The sequence below is a fragment of the Rana temporaria genome, chromosome 4, assembly GCF_905171775.1.
Source record: "Rana temporaria chromosome 4, aRanTem1.1, whole genome shotgun sequence".
Taxonomy (NCBI): Eukaryota; Metazoa; Chordata; class Amphibia; order Anura; family Ranidae; genus Rana; species Rana temporaria.
The window spans coordinates 36,986,709-37,006,187 of record NC_053492.1 but is presented as its reverse complement, the minus strand read 5'-3'; the positions used below and the strand labels follow the sequence as shown (position 1 = coordinate 37,006,187).

The 19,479-nt window shown below is 42.6% G+C and overlaps 8 non-coding genes across 8 annotated transcripts; all 8 read right to left on the bottom strand.

Annotated features, from left to right (window-relative positions):
- Nucleotides 1-6,193: 6,193 nt before the first annotated feature.
- TRNAD-GUC lies at nt 6,194-6,265 on the bottom strand. The gene has a single exon. It is a non-coding gene; the product is annotated as a tRNA-Asp (tRNA).
- A 4,084-nt stretch (nt 6,266-10,349) lies between these two features.
- Nucleotides 10,350-10,421, bottom strand: TRNAD-GUC. Its single transcript has one exon. It is a non-coding gene; the product is annotated as a tRNA-Asp (tRNA).
- A 1,536-nt stretch (nt 10,422-11,957) lies between these two features.
- Nucleotides 11,958-12,029, bottom strand: TRNAD-GUC. Its single transcript has one exon. It is a non-coding gene; the product is annotated as a tRNA-Asp (tRNA).
- A 2,108-nt stretch (nt 12,030-14,137) lies between these two features.
- On the bottom strand, nt 14,138-14,209 carry TRNAD-GUC. Its single transcript has one exon. It is a non-coding gene; the product is annotated as a tRNA-Asp (tRNA).
- Nucleotides 14,210-15,076: 867 nt separating this feature from the next.
- On the bottom strand, nt 15,077-15,148 carry TRNAD-GUC. The gene has a single exon. It is a non-coding gene; the product is annotated as a tRNA-Asp (tRNA).
- An 885-nt stretch (nt 15,149-16,033) lies between these two features.
- Nucleotides 16,034-16,105, bottom strand: TRNAD-GUC. The gene has a single exon. It is a non-coding gene; the product is annotated as a tRNA-Asp (tRNA).
- Nucleotides 16,106-17,185: 1,080 nt separating this feature from the next.
- On the bottom strand, nt 17,186-17,257 carry TRNAD-GUC. The gene has a single exon. It is a non-coding gene; the product is annotated as a tRNA-Asp (tRNA).
- Nucleotides 17,258-17,612: 355 nt separating this feature from the next.
- Nucleotides 17,613-17,684, bottom strand: TRNAD-GUC. Its single transcript has one exon. It is a non-coding gene; the product is annotated as a tRNA-Asp (tRNA).
- Between the last annotated feature and the right edge of the window lie 1,795 nt (nt 17,685-19,479).

Below are 19,479 nucleotides of genomic sequence, written 5' to 3'. Positions count from 1 at the left end.
ACACATAAAAAGATTTTTGTGCTCCTCCCACTCCGTCTCTTTAAGAGAACAGTGTTATATTTCAAGAAATTACAGTTAATTTTCAAAAAAATATCATCTCTTTTCTGAAAGCAGAGACCCTAGAGAATAAAGTGGTAGCAGTTTCAATTTTTTATTTCGCACAATATCTGCACAGCTATTTATCAAACACATATTTTTAGGAAATATACACTAAAATGAATCTTAGCTCATACCAACAATATATTACACCATTTTTTTGTAATTTAGGAGATATTTACACTACCCATAGGTAAGCCATATTTTATTACCTATAGGTAAAAATTTTAAGGTGGAAGTTTACTTTCCTGACGGCTCCATGTCAGCACAGCTGGGTATAGGCTCCGACCCCCACCCACTGCCCCCAAATAGGGCATCCCGACGAGCTGGAAGGAGAGGAAGGTTTGAGGGAAAGAATCTGTTTGGTGGACGAGAAATAAACTGTCTTTTTCGCAGACTCACTGGTCAGAAATCAGGGAGGTCCACCGAGCCGCAAACTCATGCAGACGTCCCCCCACCCGAGATATGAGCGGGGCAAACCTTCATGCTGTCACAGATTTGTTCGCAGGCTTGTTTGGCTTGCGAACCCAGGGACGTTTTTGTCCCCCAGGAGGCCCTTTGTCGGTCTGAGGATGCCTACCTGTGGGACCTGACAGATGAAAATAACACTTTTGCGTGGGAAAAGAGAGTCCCGGCCTGTAGCGTGGCTCTTTTCCTTTTCTGGACTGGGGGAGGAGCATACTCTTACCCCCGTGGCATCCTTTAGGATGTCGTCCAAGGAGGCACCAAATAGCCTCCCGCCCTGGAAAGGCAAATCTGCCAGAGCCTTCTAAAATGAATCTTAGCTCAAACCAACCATTTTTTTTGTAAAATGTTTAAGCTTGGCTTACATCGACTAAATACATACAAAAAATGTCAAGCCCAGTGCTGGATTACCAAATAAGCAGGGTAGGCATTGGCCCAAGGCAGTTTAAAGGGCCCACGACAAAGGATCAAAATAATATTGATTGTTGAAAGAAAATGACAATGAAGCTTTCTTAGAGCGGTTGTAAACCTTTGACCTTTTTTCTTTTCTTTTTATGCATGCGCCAGTTTTGTCACTGCCTAGATGTACAGTAAATATCTCCTAAATGGTGCATGTTTAGGAGATATGTACAATAACTATAGGTAAAAATTCAAAGATGGAAGATTATTTACCATCCCAACCTGCCTCTATATACCACCCCAACCTACCTCTATATACCACCCCAACCTGCCCCTACACCACCCCAACCTGCCGTTATATACCAGCCCAACCTGCTCCTATACCACCTCAACCTGCCTCTACCTTCCCTATAGCACCCCAAACTGCTCCTATATCACCCTAACCTGCCCTATACCATCCTAACCTGATTCTATACCACCCTAAGCTTCCATATACCAACCTAACCTGTCCTATACCACCCCAACCTGCCCAATTCTGCTTTCAAGTGTTGCATTGTTTGCCTCTTTTCTCTGACACTTTTAAACAGCTTTTTTTTCTTTCTGCTAATTAAGGGCTGTGTTTAATTGGTAACAGGTGAGTATATAAGTGTCTGTAAAAACTCCCTTAGGAGCTGGCTCCTTGCTGAGAGTGGCTCAGAAGTGACATTTCTGAACAGAAGTGGAATTTTGAATACAAAAGGAAGAGTTAAAAACCAGGAGTTTAAAACAAGAGTTAAGACAGGAGTCTTCTAAAACTGTAAGTATCATCTTAATCTTCATACAAGTAATTATATTGTAACTGGGAAATGAGTGCTAGCAGGGTTGAAGGTTTTGCTCAGTGCACAGTGTGTCACATGTATGCAAAATTGGTGCAACAGCTCCAGGATGGATACCGCTGTGGCAGATGTGAGCAGGTTGCCCTTCTGGAAGCTCGTATTAGAGATCTGGAGGAGCAAGTTGCAACACTGGGTAGAAATGACAACCTTGAAAGGGGTCCTCTGCTCGCTGAGCAGGTGGTCAGTAAGGTTGATGTGGAGGGTGGAGGGGCAAGTCAGGATTATCAGATAGGGAGACGGGTTAATGTAGTTAGAGGGAGTGGAAGGGGCGTGAAGAAAGGGAAGGCCAGTCCTGTATTTGTGCATTAAAACAAATTTGCCAAGTTGGGTGATGATGTGGAGGTGGCAAACACAGAGGTGGCAGCCCTAGATGTTACTGCTACCCCTAACAGCCGGGAGAGCAACCCATCTAGTAGAGGTGGGGAGGGGAGTGCAGGTAGGCCTAGACAGTTGGTGGTAATAGGGGATTCTATAATCAGAAGGACTGATAATTTGTCGCCAGGATCGCCTCAAACGAATGGTTTGCTGTCTCCCTGGTGCCAGGGTTCGGCATGTGGTGGACCGGGTGGATAAATTACTGGGAGGGGCTGGGCATGACCCAGCTGTCTTGGTCCACGTTGGAACCAATGACAGTATTCATGGAAGGTGGAGGCTCCTTAAGAATCAATTTAAAGAACTAGGCTGCAAGATGAAGGGAAGGACCTCCAAGGTGATATTCTCTGAAATATTGCCTGTGCCATGCGCAACACAGGAAAGGCAGGGGGAGATTAGAGAGCTGAATGCATGGCTAAAGACCTGGTGTAGGAAGGAGGGATTTGGGTTTCTAGAGCACTGGGCTGACTTTTCATTGGGGTGCAACCTATATGCTAAAGACGGTTTGCACTTGAATGGAAGGGGGTCTGCTGTGCTGGGGGAGAGGTTTATGGGAATGCTGGAGGAGTATTTAAACTAGACTTGAGGGGGGAGGGTGAACTAGAATTACATCGGGCACACAGGTCAGTTAGGGGTCAGACATTAATGGAGAGTGGAAGGAGGGTTATGGCAGGTGACAAGAAAGTTCCCATGTTGCAAACAGCAATTGGAAATTATAGTGCCATTTGTACTTCTATAAATTATATGAAAAACACCAGAGAAAAATGTAACAATACATTTAAGTGTTTGTTCACCAATGCCAGAAGTCTGCCACGCAAAACAGGTGAGTTGGAAGTTCTGGTGCATGAGGAGAGCTATGATGTAATCGGTATTGCTGAAACTTGGCTTCAATCCTCACATGACTGGGCTATTAATATTCCTGGCTATGCTCTCTTTCGGAAAGACAGGGTAAAAAGGAAAGGTGGAGGGGTCTGTCTCTATGTGAGAAGTGACCTCAAAGCAAGCGTGAAAGAGAACCTGGTTGATGGAGAGTGTGATGAGGCTGAAGCATTATGGGTGGAACTGCATACAGATGTGCGTAGTTCAAAGTTAATCATTGGAGTTTGTTATAGAGCACCCAATGTTAATGAGGAGGTGGAGACTCAGCTCCTTGCACAGATGGAAAGGGCTGGGACGGTGATAATAATGGGGGATTTCAACCACCCAGAAATTGACTGGAATAATGGCATTGCTGGGTCAGTTAAAGGACAAAAATTTAAAAACCTATTGCAGGACAATTTTATGGTACAGTTTATTGAGGCCCCAACAAGGAATAATGCTCTGTTGGACCTGGTAATCTCAAACAATGCAGAGCTTATTACTAATGTTCAGATAAAGGAACACATGGGTAACAGTGATCATAACATGATTTCATTTAATGTTAACTATAAGCAAGAAATACATACAGGAAAGATAAAAACACTCAATTTCAAGAGAGCAAATTTTCCAAGGATGAGGGCTGCTCTCCAGGACTTAGATTGGGAGGGAATATTGGCACCGATGAACACAGAACAGAAATGGGAATTCTTCAATAAGACAGTTTATGAACTCACTACAAAGTATATTCCCATGGGCAATAAGTTTTAAAGGCTAAAAACAAAACCTATGTGGCTCACAGTCAAAGTTAAAAAAGCTATAAACAATAAGAAAATAGCTTTTAAAAAATATAAAAATGAAGGAACACTAGTGTCGTTTAAATGTTACAAAGAATATAACAGGATATGTAAAAAGGAAATCAAGGATGCAAAAATTCAAAATGAACGACAGATTGCAAAAGATAGTAGGACAAACCCCAAAAAATTCTTTAAATAAATTAATTATAAAAAGGTGAAGTCTGAGCATGTAGGCCCCTTACAAAATAATCTAGAGTGGGTGACTGGGGACAAAGAGAAGGCAAATGTATTAAATGCTTTCTTCAGCTCTGTGTATACAAAGGAGCATGGGGGAGGGGCTCATGTCCAAAATGGGGGTGGGAGTGACACAGCCCCAAATCCACAATGGCTCAAAAGTGATATGGTCCAGAAATATTTAGACAGAATAAAGGTGGATAAAGCACCTGGACCAGATGGCATCCACCCACGGATCCTAAAAGAATTGAGCTCTGTAATTTCAAAGCCACTGTATCTAATATTTAGGGACTCATTAATGACAGGAATAGTACCACTGGATTGGAGCAGGGCCAATGTGGTGCCCATATTTAAAAAGGGAACAAAGTCTTTGCCAAGTAACTATAGACCTGTTAGTCTAACTTCTATAGTTGGGAAGATACTGGAACGTTTAATAAAAGACCACATGGATGAGTTCTTGCTGGAAAAAAACTATCTAAGCAGCAGACAGCATGGATTCATGAAAGACAGAAGCTGTCAGACAAACCTGATTTCCTTTTATGAAGAGGTAAGTAAAACCCTGGACAGAGGCGTGGCTGTGGACGTGATATACTTGGATTTTGCAAAATCGTTCGATACAGCTCCGCACACACGGCTCATGTGTAAGGTAAGGTCTACAGGATTGGATATATCAGTTTGTAAATGGATAGAAAACTGGCTGAAAGACAGAATTCAGAGAGTCGTGGTTAATGATTCTTACTCTGAATGGTCCAAGGTTATCAGTGGAGTACCCCAAGGTTCAGTGCTGGGACCCTTACTTTTCAATATATTTATAAATGATATTGGGTCTGAGATCAAAAGTAACATTTCTGTCTTTGCAGATGACACCAAGCTATGCAGTGGAATAACGTCCTTACAGGATGTCTCCAATTTACAAGCCGACCTCAATGCTCTGTCTAATTGGGCGACTATGTGGCAGATGAGGTTTAATGTTGATGAATGTAAAGTTATGCACTTGGGGGCTAAGAATATGCATGCATCATACATGCTAGGGGGAGTACAACTGGGGGGATCTGTAGTGGAGAAGGATCTGGGGGTTTTAGTTGATCATAAGCTCAATAATAACATGCAATGCCAAGCTGCGGTTTCCAAAGCGAGCAAAGTCCTTTCTTGTATTAAGAGAGGTATGGACTCCAGAGACAGAGATATAATTTTGCCCCTGTACAAATCATTAGTAAGACCTCATCTGGAATATGCAGTTCAGTTTTGGGCACCAGTTCTCAAAAAGGATATCGGAGAACTGGAGAAAGTGCAGAGAAGGGCAACCAAACTGATACGAGGAATGGAGGAGCTCAGCTATGAGGAAAGATTAGAGGAACTAAATTTATTCACTCTTGAGAAGAGGAGAACAAGGGGGGATATGATTAACATGTACAAATATATAAGGGGTCCATATAGTGAACTTGGTGTTGAGTTATTCACTTTACAGTCAACCCTGAGGACAAGGGGGCACTCTCTACGTCTAGAGGAAAAGAGATTTCATCTCCAAATACGGAAAGGTTTCTTCACAGTAAGAGCTGTGAAAATGTGGACCAGACTCCCTCCAGAGGTGGTTCTGGCCAGCTCAGTAGACTGCTTTAAGAAAGGCCTGGATTCTTTCCTAAATGTACAGAATATAACTGAGTATTAACATTTATAGGTATAGTTGATCCAGGGTAAATCTGATTGCCTCTCGGGGGATCAGGAAGGAATTTTTTCCCCTGCTGCAGCAAATTGGATCATGCTCTGCTAGGGTTTTTTGCCTTCCTCTGGATCAACTGTGGGTATGGAGTTGGGTGCATGGGATTGCATTGTGTTTTTTATGTTGTTTGTTTATTTTTTTTGTTTTTTTATTTTTTTGTGGTTGAACTGGATGGACTTGTGTCTTTTTTCAACCTGACTAACTATGTAACTATATATACCACCCTAACCTGCCCTATAGCACCCCAACCAGCAACTATATTGCCTTATAATTTTAGCCACAGACCCTTCACGTTTCTGCTTTATACGACTTGGAATTGCTAATCCTTTTTCCAGGCCTGTAACTCAAGAAGGCAGCCTCTGCAAAACAAAAAAATTAGCCTCCCCGTCGGGGAATTGAACCCCGGTCTCCCGCGTGACAGGCGGGGATACTGACCACTATACTAACGAGGAACACATAAACAGTTTTTGTGTGCTCCTGCTCCGTCTCTTTAAGAGAACACTGTTATATTTCAAGAAATTACAGTTAATTTTCAAAAAAATATCATCTCTTTTCTGAAAGCAGAGACCCTAGAGAATAAAGTGGTAGCAGTTTCAATTTTTTATTTCGCACAATATCTGCACAGCTATTTATCAAACACATATTTTTAGGAAATATACACTAAAATGAATCTTAGCTCATACCAACAATATATTACACCATTGTTTTGTAATTTAGGAGATATTTACGCTACCAATAGGTAAGCCATATTTTATTACCTATAGGTAAAAATTTAAAGGTGGAAGTTTACTTTCCTGACGGCTCCATGTCAGCACAGCTGGGTATAGGCTCAGACCCACCCCCACCCACTGCCCCTAAATAGGGCATCCCGACGAGCTGGAAGGAGAGGAAGGTTTGAGGGAAAGAATCTGTTTGGTGGACGAGAAATAAACTGTCTTTTACCCTGATGAAACCATTTCGCAGACCCACTGGTCAGAAATCAGGGAGGTCCACCGAGCCGCAAACTCATGCAGACGTCCCCCCACCCGAGAGTTGGGCGGGGCAAACCTTCATGCTGTCACAGATTTGTTCGCAGGCTTGTTTGGCTTGCGAACCCAGGGACGTTTTTGTCCCCCAGCAGGCCCTTTGTCGGTCTGAGGATGCCTACCTGTGGGACCTGACAGACGAAAATACCGCTTTTGCGTGGGAAAAGAGGGTCCCGGCCTGTAGCGTGGCTCTTTTCCTTTTCTGGACTGGGGGAGGAGCATGCTCTTACCCCCGTGGCATCCTTTATGATGTCGTCCAAGGAGGCACCAAATAGCCTCCCGCCCTGGAAAGGCAAATCTGCCAGAGCCTTCTAAAATGAATCTTAGCTCAAACCAACCATTTTTTTTGTAAAATGTTTAAGCTTGGCTTACATCGAGTATATACATACCAAACATGTCAAGCCCAGTGCTGGATTACCAAATAAGCAGGGTAGGCATTGACCCAAGGCAGTTTGAAGGGCCCACGACAAAGGATCAAAATAATATTGATTGTTGAAAGAAAATGACAATGAAGCTTTCTTAGAGCGGTTGTAAACCTTTGACCTTTTTTTTTTTCTTTCTATGCATGCGGCAGTTTTGTCACTGCCTGCATGTACAGTAAATATCTCCTAAATGGTGCATGTTTAGGAGATATGTACAATAACTATAGGTAAAAATTCAAATATGGAAGATTATTTACCATCCCAACCTGCCTCTATATACCACCCCAACCTACCTATATATACCACCCCAACCTGCCCCTACACCACCCCAACCTGCCGTTATATACCAGCCCATTTAAATTCATAAATTTTTCTTTTTTTTTTCTCCACTTCCACCTTTTTTTTTTCCACTTCCACTTCCACCTTTTTTTTTTTTTCCACTTCTTTATTTATTTTTTTCCCACTTCCACTTCCACCCCTTTTTTTTTTTTTTTCCACTGCCACTTCTTTATTTTTTTTATTTTTTCCCACTTCCACCCTTTTTTTTTTATTTTTTTTTTTTTTTCCACTTCCGATTCTTTATTTTTTTTTTCCCACTTCCACCTTTTTTTTCCACTTCTTTATTTTTTTTATTTTTTCCCACTTCCACCCTTTTTTTTATTTTTTTATTTATTTATTTTTATTTTTTTTTATTCATCGCTCTTCCTTGCGCACATTTTACCATTTTTCTCCTTATTCCCTTCCCCCTCCCCCTCTCTTTTCATCTTGCCTTTTTTCCTAACCTTATTTTCTTACAAGCACCCTGGATGTTTTTTTCCCCGATTTTTACAGGATCCATAAATACAGTATCTCATTTTTTGTAAGAGGACTACAAAACACCTAGGCTCTTGGCACCCTTTTCAACAAGATCTCAGTATCCTATACTCTTTTCTTTCTTTCTTTCTTTTTGGGTTTCATTAGAGAACCAACCAACATACATTGTAAGATATGTCCCACGATTACAGTTCTGCTGGCTTCCTAGCCATTCATACGATATTGCTCGTTATCTTAATATGTTTATCGGTACATTTCATATGCATATTGTGTGTTTTTTGTTCTTATTACTGTATTAACTGTTTTTTGTATATACAGCTGTCAACAGCAATGTTCCGCTTCTCCGTTTTATCGAATTTTATTTGTTCCTTGTAAATACACATTTAAGTATTTAATTCATGTAGATCGCACAGTCATCGCGACATGTATGGCGATGTCTTTGTTGTCGGCGAGATGTGGTGGCCTCAAATGTGGCTTTTTCTGTAATTGGATGTGTCAAGACAGAGAATCAGATAGCGTATTTTTGATTTCAACACATGTTTACCTACTGCCTAGGGAGTTTTTCATTAACCCTTCACTAACCTTTTGGTTTCCTTTTGGTTTTACTTTTCCCTTTCCAGTCTAACATTAAAGTATTAAAATATTGTAATACCAATATATCGATTCCGCTATGCAACCTGACACACACTCCATGCCCATACTCTGATCGCTATCATTCTCTAGAGAGTTTCTCTATTTAGAATGAGGTTCACATGTTGGCAATTGTCCGCTAATAGCGGTTATTTTTCATTAGCCTCATATAGCCACATTGACACTTCCCGACATTTCAAGTGCCTCTTTTTTACTATCATTCCATACTACTCTGCATGTTTACTCATTTACTGATTTTTAGGATATTTTAGAACTCTTCTATAAACGGCCACACATGTTCACGTCTTTTTGCTTTTGTTTTTGTCTTTGTATTAATGGTTCAGCCCACAATGAATGTTTAACCAGTCCAGATAGATGCCCCGGTGTCTCAGTTATTATTTCAATAATGAGTAAGTACACAAACACATACAGGCAACAAAAATACAAAAAACAAAAATAATATAATAACAATCATAAAAATAATAAAAAACACAAGTTAATATACTATAAAACAAATAAGACCATTAGAATTAAGGTGCACCTTTACACTATGCTCAATCTTTAGGCATTTTTTGTTCACTACATTACACCATATTATTTTATGGTTTATGCATCGTCCTTTATATGGTTCACCGTCATATTCACCCCCATTTTTTCCCTTTTTTCCCCATTTCACTTTTTATTTGTTTTTCTTTCTTCTTCTTTTTTAATTAATTTCACTTTACTTTATCGCACTCCAATTCATATCATATATATTTTTTGTTTTCTTCATTTCATTTTATTTGTTACTTATACAAGTTATACATGTTTTACACATATCATTCCATTTCCTGTCCACTTTAATTCACTTCTCTTACACTCAAATATATTTCTTCACACTTACACATACTCCTACACTCTCTTTCACATTTTTCTGCACCCCACTTCTCTATTGGGTCAACACATCGTTTTATCCAATGTTCACTATTCACTATGAATTTGCATGAGACATAGTCCACATAAGACACTCTCTGATTGTCTGTCGAGACACACCCAAACTTCACAGGGGACCCTGTTTAACTTAATTGTTTCCAGAGCCCCCTCCCACTCATTGGGTTGTAAGGTATATATTCACTCATTTTACTTTTTACACACTAGCTATGAAGAAGCACTAAGGCATAGTGCGAAACGTCAGCTTTTCTTTTGTTGTGCTGTTTTTTGCTGTGGCATGTATTTTGTGATTTTTAATTAAAGTAAGGGGTTTTTTTGGAGTGCGGCTGTCCCACCTTTTTTCTTTCATCCTAACCTATATACCAGCCCAACCTGCTCCTATACCACCCCAACCTGCCTCTACCTTCCCTATACCACCCCAACCTGCTCCTATACCACCCTAACCTGCCCTATACCATCCTAACCTGATTCTATACCACCCTAAGCTTCCATATACAAACCTAACCTTCCACATGCCATCCTAACCTGTCCTATACCACCCCAACCTGCCCTATACCACCCTAACCTGCCCTATAGCACCCCCAACCAGCAACTATATTGCCTTATAATTTTAGCCACAGACCCTTCACGTTTCTGCTTTATACGACTTGGAATTGCTAATCCTTTTTCCAGGTCTGTAACTCAAGAAGGCAGCCTCTGCAAAAAAAAAAAATTGCCTCCCCGTCGGGGAATTGAACCCCGGTCTCCCGCGTGACAGGCGGGGATACTGACCACTATACTAACGAGGAACACATAAAAAGCTGCCGTTATATACCAGCCCAACCTGCTCCTATACCACCTCAACCTGCCTCTACCTTCCCTATACCACCCCAACCTGCTCCTATATCACCCTAACCTGCCCTATACCATCCTAACTTGATTCTATACCACCCTAACCTTCCATATACCAACCTAACCTTCCACATGCCATCCTAACCTGTCCTATACCACCCCAACCTGCCCTATACCATATACATATATTCAGTGCTGGGACGCTTACTTTTTAATATATTTATAAATGATATTGGGTCTGAGATCAAAAGTAACATTTCTGTCTTTGCAGATGACACCAAGCTATGCAGTGGAATAACGTCCTTACAGGATGTCTCCAATTTACAAGACGACCTCAATGCTCTGTCTAATTGGGCGACTATGTGGCAGATGAGGTTTAATGTTGATAAATGTAAAGTTATGCACTTGGGGGCTAAGAATATGCATACGTCATACATGCTAGGGGGAGTACAACTGGGGGGATCTGTAGTGGAGAAGGATCTGGGGGTTTTAGTTGATCATAAGCTCAATAATGGCATGCAATGCCAAGCTGCGGTTTCCAAAGCGAGCAAAGTCCTTTCTTGTATTAAGAGAGGTATGGACTCCAGAGACAGAGATATCACTTTGCCCCTGTATAAATCATTAGTAAGACCTCATCTGGAATATGCAGTTCAGTTTTGGACCCTAGTTCTCAAAAAGGATATCGGAGAACTTGAGAAAGTGCAGAGAAGGGCAACCAAACTGATAAGAGGAATGGAGGAGCTCAGCTATAAGGAAAGATTAGAAGAACTAAATTTATTCTCTTGAGAAGAGGAGAACAAGGGGGGATATGATCAACATGTACAAACATATAAGGGGTCCATATAGTGAACTTGGTGTTGAGTTATTCACTTTACGGTCAACCCTGAGGACAAGGGGGCACTCTCTACGTCTAGAGGAAAAGACATTTCATCTCCAAATACGGAAAGGTTTCTTCACAGTAAGAGCTGTGAAAATGTGGAACAGACTCCCTCCAGAGGTGGTTCTGGCCAGCTCAGTAGACTGCTTTAAGAAAGGCCTGGATTCTTTCCTAAATGTACAGAATATAACTGAGTATTAACATTTATAGGTATAGTTGATCCAGGGTAAATCTGATTGCCTCTCGGGGGATCAGGAAGGAATTTTTTCCCCTGCTGCAGCAAATTGGATCATGCTCTGCTAGGGTTTTTTTGCCTTCCTCTGGATCAACTGTGGGTATGGAGTTGGGTGTATGGGATTGCATTGTGTTTTTTATTTTGTTTGTTTATTTTTTTGTGGTTGAACTGGATGGACTTGTGTCTTTTTTCAACCTGACTAACTATGTAACTATATATACCACCCTAACCTGCCCTATAGCACCCCAACCAGCAACTATATTGCCTTATAATTTTAGCCACAGACCCTTCACGTTTCTGCTTTATACGACTTGGAATTGCTAATCCTTTTTCCAGGCCTGTAACTCAAGAAGGCAGCCTCTACACAAAAAAAAAATTAGCCTCCCCGTCGGGGAATTGAACCCCGGTCTCCCGCGTGACAGGCGGGGATACTGACCACTATACTAACGAGGAACACATAAACAGTTTTTGTGTGCTCCTGCTCCGTCTCTTTAAGAGAACACTATTATATTTCAAGAAATTACAGTTAATTTTCAAAAAAATATCATCTCTTTTCTGAAAGCAGAGACCCTAGAGAATAAAGTGGTAGCAGTTTCAATTTTTTGTTTCGCACAATATCTGCACAGCTATTTATCAAACACATATTTTTAGGAAATATACACTAAAATGAATCTTAGCTCATACCAACAATATATTACACCATTTTTTTGTAATTTAGGAGATATTTACACTACCAATAGGTAAGCCATATTTTATTACCTATAGGTAAAAATTTAAAGGTGGAAGTCTACTTTCCTGACGGCACCATGTCAGCACAGCTGGGTATAGGCTCCGACCCCCAAACCCACTGCCCCTAAATAGGGCATCCCGACGAGCTGGAAGGAGAGGAAGGCTTGGAACCCCGGTCTCCCGCGTGACAGGCAGGGATACTGACCACTATACTAACGAGGAACACATAAAAATCTGCCGTTATATACCAGCCCAACCTGCTCCTATACCACCTCAACCTGCCTCTACCTTCCCTATACCACCCCAACCTGCTCCTTTATCACCTTAACCTGCCCTATAACATCCTAACTTGATTCTATACCACCCTAACCTTCCATATACCAACCTAACCTTCCACATGCCATCCTAACCTGTCCTATACCACCCCAACCTGCCCTATACCACCCTAACCTGCCCTATACCACCCCAACCAGCAACTATATTGCCTTATAATTTTAGCCACAGACCCTTCACGTTTCTGCTTTATACGACTTGGGGGTCGGGACCCTCTCGGGGGTCAAATGATGATTTGCCAGGGGTCACCAAATCCTGGGCTGTTCCTAAAGCCTGCACCGCTCTCCTAGCCTCCTTGCGGCTCCTCAGCAGGGCTGTCTCTGGAGCCGTTGACCACCCAGCTGGGCTGTTCCTGGAACACACGGCCGCCCACTCAGCCTCTTCGCAGCCGCCCATTCAGTTCACGGCATAGCTGGGGGGCGGAGACTAGAGTAGAGGTCCGCTGACTGGCAGGGATTGTGAGGTGGGAGGGGCTGGAGGAGACCCTATCTCCTGATTTCAGCATAGGTGTCACTGCTATGAGACACCATAAAGTCAGAGACACAGTGAGTAACCCTACCTGTGATTATAGTTGCCATTAAAAGTCCCCACTACAGTTCTCCGATCAGCAGATGACCTTAATCAAGAGCACCTAAGTTGGCTGATCAGAACTCCCCTCAGCATTGCCACTCATCCCATTCCCCCTCCACCAAGGAGTAAGAGAAGGAATTAAAATAGAGAATACATGGAAGGAAGAGGAAAAGAGGGGGCGGAAGAAAGAAAAAGGGAGAGAAACAAAAAAGAGAAAAAACAAGAAAGACGGCTAGAGAGAAGGATGGGGGAAAAAAACAAGAAATTAGGATAGCAAGAGATAAAAGGGAAAAAGAGGAGAACAAAGAGAAAGAGTGGTACATCCTAAAATGTACCATAAGGGGTTTTAATACGGTACGAGTGGAGGGGACTCAGGGAGCGCTAAATTTCCGTGGGTTAGGGGCGCAAATTACTTGTCTTGCTGTGGGTGCCGACAACCCACACTACGAAAATAATTTTACTGTTAGGGGTCCCCACAACTTGGGAAATTTTATCCAGGGGTCATGGCACTAATAGGTTGAGAACCACTGCCCTAGAGAATAAAGTGGTAGCAGTTTAAATTTTTTATTTCGCACAATATCTGCACAGCTATTTATCAAACACATATTTTTAGGAAATATACACTAAAATGAATCTTAGCTCATACCAACAATATATTACACCATTCTTTTGTAATTTAGGAGATATTTACACTACCAATAGGTAAGCCATATTTTATTACCTATAGGTAAAAACTTAAAGGTGGAAGTTTACTTTAACCTGCCCTATACCACCCCAACCTGCCCTATAGCACCCCAACCAGCAACTATATTGCCTTATAATTTTAGCCACAGACCCTTCACGTTTCTGCTTTATACGACTTGGAATTGCTAATCCTTTTTCCAGGTCTGTAACTCAAGAAGGCAGCCTCTGCAAAAAAAAAAAATTGCCTCCCCGTCGGGGAATTGAACCCCGGTCTCCCGCGTGACAGGCGGGGATACTGACCACTATACTAACGAGGAACACATAAAAAGCTGCCGTTATATACCAGCCCAACCTGCTCCTATACCACCTCAAACTGCCTCTACCTTCCCTATACCACCCCAACCTGCTCCTTTATCACCCTAACCTGCCCTATACCATCCTAACTTGATTCTATACCAACCTAAGCTTCCATATACCAACCTAACCTTCCACATGCCATCCTAACCTGTCCTATACCACCCCAACCTGCCCTATACCACCCTAACCTGCCCTATACCACCCTAACCTGCCCTATACCACCCTAACCTGCCCTATACCACCCCAACCTGCCCTATACCACCCCAACCAGCAACTATATTACCTTATAATTTTAGCCACAGACCCTTCACGTTTCTGCTTTATACGACTTGGAATTCCTAATCCTTTTTCCAAGTCTGTAACTCAAGAAGGCAGTCTCTGCAAAAAAAAAATTGCCTCCCATCGGGGAATTGAACCCCGGTCTCCCGCGTGACAGGCAGGGATACTGACCACTATACTAACGAGGAACACATAAAAAGCTGTCGTTATATACCAGCCCAACCTGCTCCTACACCACCTCAACCTGCCTCTACCTTCCCTATACCACCCCGACCTGCTCCTTTATCACCCTAACCTGCCCTATACCATCCTAACTTGATTCTATACCACCCTAACCTTCCATATACCAACCTAACCTTCCATATACCAACCTAACCTTCCACATGCCATCCTAACCTGTCCTATGCCACCCCAACCAGCAACTATATTGCCTTATAATTTTAGCCACAGACCCTTCACGTTTCTGCTTTATACGACTTGGAATTGCTAATCCTTTTTCCAGGTCTGTAACTCAAGAAGGCAGCCTCTGCAAAAAAAATAAAAATTGCCTCCCCGTCGGGGAATTGAACCCCGGTCTCCCGCGTGACAGGCGGGGATACTGACCACTATACTAACGAGGAACACATAAAACGTTTTTTGTGCTCCTGCTCCGTCTCTTTAAGAGAACAGTGTTATATTTCCTTGTCAAAGTATCTTTATTGAGTTGATAAAGAATTGTACAAGCATAGTGAAGAGAACAAGTTACAAGGAGAATAAACTCTTTAACAAACAAACATAGTCATTGTACATTGCAAAAGTCACTTATTTCAGTCATCCCAACAATGTATACAGTAGCAATAGTGACTGAATAACTGGCTACCTAGGTTCACTTTGCATTACTTCTTTTAGCCATTGTATGCTAAACTGGGCCTAGGGCCATGTCCCAATGTACAGTCTTTTGGTGCAATCGTTGGGAGTTTCAACGATATTCAACATTGTAATAGTAGTTGCGAAAACAACATTGTTAAGCTAAGAACATGTTTCTGAAGGGGGGGGGGGAGAAGGGAGGCAGAGAAGAGAGGGGTTGAGGAAGAGGGGGTCTGCAGGACCACCCCAACCTGCCGTTATATACCAGCCCAACCTGCTCCTATACCACCTCAACCTGCCTCTACCTTCCCTATACCACCCCAACCTGCTCCTATATCACCCTAACCTGCCCTATACCATCCTAACCTGATTCTATACCACCCTAAGCTTCCATATACCAACCTAACCTTCCACATGCCATCCTAACCTGTCCTATACCACCCAACCTACCCTATACCACCCTAACCTGCCCTATACCACCCCAACCTGCCCTATACCACCCCAACCTGCCCTATAGCACCCCAACCAGCAACTATATTGCCTTATAATTTTAGCCACAGACCCTTCACGTTTCTGCTTTATACGACTTGGAATTGCTAATCCTTTTTCCAGGTCTGTAACTCAAGAAGGCAGCCTCTGCAAAAACAAAAAAAGTTTGCCTCCCCGTCGGGGAATTGAACCCCGGTCTCCCGCGTGACAGGCGGGGATACTGACCACTATACTAACGAGGAACACATAAAAAGTTTTGTGTGCTCCTGCTCTGTCCCTTTAAGAGAACACTGTTATATTTCAAGAAATTAAAGTTAATTTTCAAAAAAATATCATCTCTTTTCTGAAAGCAGAGACCCTAGAGAATAAAGTGGTAGCAGTTTCAATTTTTTATTTCGCACAATATCTGCACAGCCATTTATCAAACACATATTTTTAGGAAATATACACTAAAATTAATCTTAGCTCATACCAACAATATATTACACCATTTTTTTGTAATTTAGGAGATATTTACACTACCAATAGGTAAGCCATATTTTATTACCTATAGGTAAAAATTTAAAGGTGGAAGTTTACTTTCCTGACGGCTCCATGTCAGCACAGCTGGGTATAGGCTCCGACCCCCCCCCCCCACCCACAGAACTTAACTCATATAAATTTGAACCCACCTACAGCCTCGGCGTTGTTCTTTTTTCTTCTTATGCGCAGGACCTAGGTGTGCTCCTCTACCAGGCTGGCTAAATGACCCATAATCCAGGGAGCCCCACTGCTGGTCCTCAGGGCGGCTTTATCATGGTTAACAGCCATGTCTGGGGTCCGTAGGGCCCAAATAAAATGGGCAGCAGTGACGGCAGAGTTTCTCCCCTATGCACGTGCACCCGTGGAAGATTATTTACCATCCCAACCTGCCTCTATATACCACCCCAACCTGCCCCTACACCACCCCAACCTGCTGTTATATACCAGCCCAACCTGCTCCTATACCACCCCAACCTGCCTCTACCTTCCCTATACCAGCCCAACCTGCTCCTATATAACCCTAACCTGCCCTATACCATCCTAACCTGCCCTATACCATCCTAACCTGATTCTATACCACCCTAAGCTTCCATATACCAACCTAACCTTCCACATGCCATCCTAACCTGTAATATACCACGCCAACCTGCCCTATAGCACCCCAACCAGCAACTATATTGCCTTATAATTTTAGCCACAGACCATTGACGTTTCTGCTTTATACGACTTGGAATTGCTAATCCTTTTTCCAGGTCTGTAACTCAAGAAGGCAGCCTCTGCAAAAAAAAAAAAAAAATTGCCTCCCCGTCGGGGAATTGAACCCCGGTCTCCCGCGTGACAGGCGGGGATACTGACCACTATACTAACGAGGAACACATAAAAAGCTGCCGTTATATACCAGCTCAACCTGCTCCTATACCACCTCAAACTGCCACTACCTTCCCTATACCACCCTAACCTGCCCTATACCATCCTAACTTGATTCTATAACAACCTAAGCTTCCATATACCAACCTAACCTTCCACATGCCATCCTAACCTGTCCTATACCACCCTAACCTGCCCTATACCACCCCAACCTGCCCTATACCACCCCAACCAGCAACTATATTGCCTTATAATTTTAGCCACAGACCCTTGACGTTTCTGCTTTATACGACTTGGAATTCCTTATCCTTTTTCCAAGTCTGTAACTCAAGAAGGCAGTCTCTGCAAAAAAAAAATTGCCTCCCCGTCGGGGAATTGAACCCCGGTCTCCCGCGTGACAGGCGGGGATACTGACCACTATACTAACGAGGAACACATAAAAAGTGTTGTGTGCTCCTGCTCCGTCTCTTTAAGAGAACACTGGTATATTTCAAGAAATTATAGTTAATTTTCAAAAAAATATCATCTATTTTCTGAAAGCAGACACCCTAGAGAATAAAGCAGTTTCAATTTTTTATTTCGCACAATATCTGCACAGCTATTTATCAAACACATATTTTTAGGAAATATACACTAAAATTAATCTTAGCTCATACCAACAATATATTACACCATTTTTTTGTAATTTAGGAGATATTTACACTACCAATAGGTAAGCCATATTTTATTACCTATAGGTAAAAATTTTAAGGTGGAAGTTTACTTTCCTGACGGCTCCATGTCAGCACAGCTGGGTATAGGCTCCGACCCCGTCCTCCCCCCCACCCACAGAACTTAACTCATATAAATTTGAACCCACCTACAGCCTTGGCGTTGTTCTTTTTTCCTACTATGCGCAGGACCTAGGTGTGCTCCTCTACCAGGCTGGCTAAATGACCCATAATCCAGGGAGCCCCACTGCTGGTCCTCAGGGCGGCTTTATCATGGTTAACAGCCATGTCTGGGGTCCACAGGGCCCAAATAAAATGGGCAGCTGTGACGGCAGAGTTTCTCCCCTATGCACGTGCACCCGCACTGTCCCGGTGTCGACGGATGGGAGGTTGGGTGAGCTAAAATGCTTTGTATCCAAATGAATGCTGCATTGCTGGGTATTGTTGTGCCTTGCTTCCTGCAGCCACTATGCATAACCTGAGCTCCTCCACAGGGGGTACTCTGCATAACAGTTACACAAATTAACTGTTATACCTGAAGGGTTCTACATGTACTGTCACTTTAAGGCTGGCTCCACCCAAGAGTGATGACAAGGGCATAGTAGCCAACTTAGAGCACATGTAAGGAAGCATAATACGATGTACTGTCCTGAGATGCATATTGCAGTGTACAGCCTGTACTGAAATAAACATCCATTGTTCCAGACCAGAGTCTCGTGTCTCTCACAACTCTGGGGATATAAAAGAAATCACGGATCCCAGCAGGAAAATGTCATTGATCGGGACATTAAGTGAGTTTGATGGAGAACTGACATCCTGGAGTTCCTGGGTTGAGTGACTGGAACAGTATTTCAGTGCAAATGCCATCCCAGGTGAAAGGCAAATAGCAGTATTTCTGACAGTGAAGTGCTAAGACATATGACACTCTTATGCCCTGTACACACGATCGGTTGGATGGATTTTTTCATCAGATATCCGATGAAGCTGACTTTCATCAGTCTTGCCTACACAATTAAAAAAACGATCGTGTCAGAACGCAGTGACGTAAAACACAATAACGTGCTGAGAAAAATTAAGTCCAATGCTTCCGAGCATGCGTCGACTTGATTCTAAACATGCGTTGATTTTTAACCGATGGATTTCCCCACAGACGATCGTTTTTTTTCTATTGTTTTTTTAACCATCAGATCATTTTAAAACAGGTTCTACGTTTTTTCACCGATGGGGAAAAAACTGTTGGGGCCCACACGATCGGTTCGTCTGATGAAAACGATCGTGTGTATGCGGCATTAGGTATCTGCTTACCAGCAACTAAGACATTGGCAGAGCTCCTGACACTGTTAGAGGATCACTTCCAGCCTAAACCACTAGAGATTGCAGAAAGATTTGGTTCTATTAGAGTCAGCTGCAGTCAGGTGAAGAAATGAAAGCTTATGTGCTCGCCCTTCGCAGACTAGCCTCTACCTGTTCTTTTGGGGAGTACTGCACTGCTTATGTGCTCGCCCTTCGCAGACTAG